Source organism: Elephantulus edwardii, unplaced genomic scaffold (assembly GCF_000299155.1).
Source record: "Elephantulus edwardii isolate Elephantulus edwardi_28Jun2011 unplaced genomic scaffold, EleEdw1.0 scaffold00072, whole genome shotgun sequence".
Classification (NCBI taxonomy): domain Eukaryota; kingdom Metazoa; phylum Chordata; class Mammalia; order Macroscelidea; family Macroscelididae; genus Elephantulus; species Elephantulus edwardii.
Window position 1 is genome coordinate 5,684,966 of NW_006399822.1, and position 2,372 is coordinate 5,687,337.

Consider the following 2,372-nt stretch of genomic DNA (forward strand, 5'->3'; position numbering starts at 1 on the left):
CCAAGCTTGCTGCAGCAGGACTGATCCAGACTCATAGAGCCTCCATTGAGTTTCCAAGGCTGTAAAGCTGGACAGGAGAGGGCTGCCCGTCCTGCTCTCATGACACCTCTCAATGATGAGACAGAGCCTGGGCACCAGGAATACAAAGATAAGACGAATTCCTAACTTCTCTTCTCAAGGACTCAGTTCCACACCCTCTCCTGGATTGACCACTCCCATGGTCTTAGTTTAACCTGACTCTTATTGGTCCTAGCATCCTCTGGTAGAAAGATTTTTTCCACCATGGAAAGATTAGATTATTTAACACTGCTGCTTCCCGTTGGTTCTTGTTTGGTCAACAAATAGTTATTGAGGATCCATTATGTCCCAGACATTAGGGTAGGAGCTGGGGAATCTAACAATGCCTGAGTATTAAGAGAATAAAAAACAAATTCACCTCCACCCAGCCGATTCTGGCCCAATGCAACCCTTCCGTGAGTTTCCAAGGCTGTAATTATAACGGGTCAGGGTAAGGGTGAGAACCGCACTGCCAACTCAAAGGCACACAGTTCGAATCCACCAGCTGGTCTGCAGGAGAAGGGTGGGAAATCTCCCATGTGATTTACAGCCTCCAAAAACCTGCCAGAGGGCCAGCGATGAGTCAGTTTTGACTCAAAGGCACGCAGCAATAACAACAATTGTAACTGGAAGAGATTGCCCATCTCTGTCCCTCAGAGACACAGCTGTATTCAAATGACCGGAGACACAGCCTTTTGACCAGCTGTTCATCACCCTGGGGAGTATATAACCAGAGATTTCTTAACAGAAAGAAGAGCAGTGCAAACTGTTCAGAGACGCCTCAGAAGAAATGCCTGGTGATCTGTTTCTGAAAGGTCACAGCCTCAAAACCGTGTGGAGCCCAGTTCTACTCTGTGCACATTGGGTCACCTGAGTTGGAATCAACACGACAACAGTTTTCTTCCTTTATTGGTCTTATGCTGCAGTGCAGGAAACTGAACTGAAGTTTAGATGTGTTCAATTATCTACCCAAGACCAGCCAGCCAGTAAATGATGAAACAGCGAATGCACAAATCCCATGTTAATACCAAGGTGTGCATCTTCCTAGGCCGTCTAGGCACGTGAACTGGTTTGTGTTCTGGTATTGTGTTTGGGTTTGGGTTTTGGCAGGGAGCTGAGAGTGTACAAAGGATACTCATTTTTCTATTCAACAATTTAGACACTGTTCTTTAGTAAACTGACTGCAGTCTCCTCAATGTAACAACACTCCTTCCACTTCCTCCCTGGCTTCCTCCTTTTCTTTGCCCTCCTTCCCTTGCCGGGCTTGTGAGCTTTGCTTTTGGGCAAATGCTGCCCTTTTGGTTGTTTATATTGAGAAGTACATTCTTTCCTGGTGTTATTACTCACTTTAGGAGTCTGTCTACTGTTTGGACACGAGACAGCTTCACCATCCCTGCCTCTGAGGAGCACCCTGGCTGCTCTTCCTCTGAGACAGACGTTTGTTCTTCTGGCGGCTCCTGGTTTTTTCAGCACTCTTCTCAAACACCACAAACTCAAAGGCATAGACTCTTCTTCTGTCATGCTTATTCACTGTCTAACTTCCAGATGTCGTTAGGAGGGACTAGTCTGTGGAAAAAGGCATGCTGGGAAATGTAGAGAAAGAGAGGGTGGCTCTCAATGAGGTGGACGGACACGGTGACCACGGAATGAGCACAGCAGAGAGGATGAGGATGGTGCAGAGTCGAGCAAGGTTCACAGGGTCACAATGACTTGTGGTCAATTCGAGGGCCCCAAACAACAACGACAACTGTTTGGATCAAAGCTAATTCATGGGTTGGCTTCAGTTCCAGGCTTGAAGAACGAGCTCTGGTGGCTTAGTGGTAAGGTGTAGTGCTGCCAATCCAAAAGCACAGAGTTCGAATCCACCAGCTGCTCTGTAGGAGAAAGATTGGGCAATCTCCTTCCGAATGATTTACCACCTTTATAAAGACACTGGAAGGTCGGCTATGCGTCAGCTCCACCTTGACAGCACATAACAATTATCAGACTATTAAGTCTTGTTCTTTTTTATTTGAATTTTGGTCTTTTTCTCCCCTTCCCCCAGCCAAGGGCTTTCTGCTGTGACACTGTTGAGAGCAGCAGACAGGGTAGCGGGGCATCGTCTAGTCCTGGTCTCAGAGTCGTGGAGGCTGTGGTTTATGTGCTCTATTTGGACAGTTTCCTTCTTCACTCTTTCCTGTTCTGGTCCAGAAGAGACCAATAGTGATGTCTTTGATAGCCACTTGCAAGCCTTTAGGGCCCCAAGTCCCAAGAAGGACAATCCCTCCACCAAGAGAGGACACGGAGCTTTCTCTGTGTTTTATGGCCTAGATGTG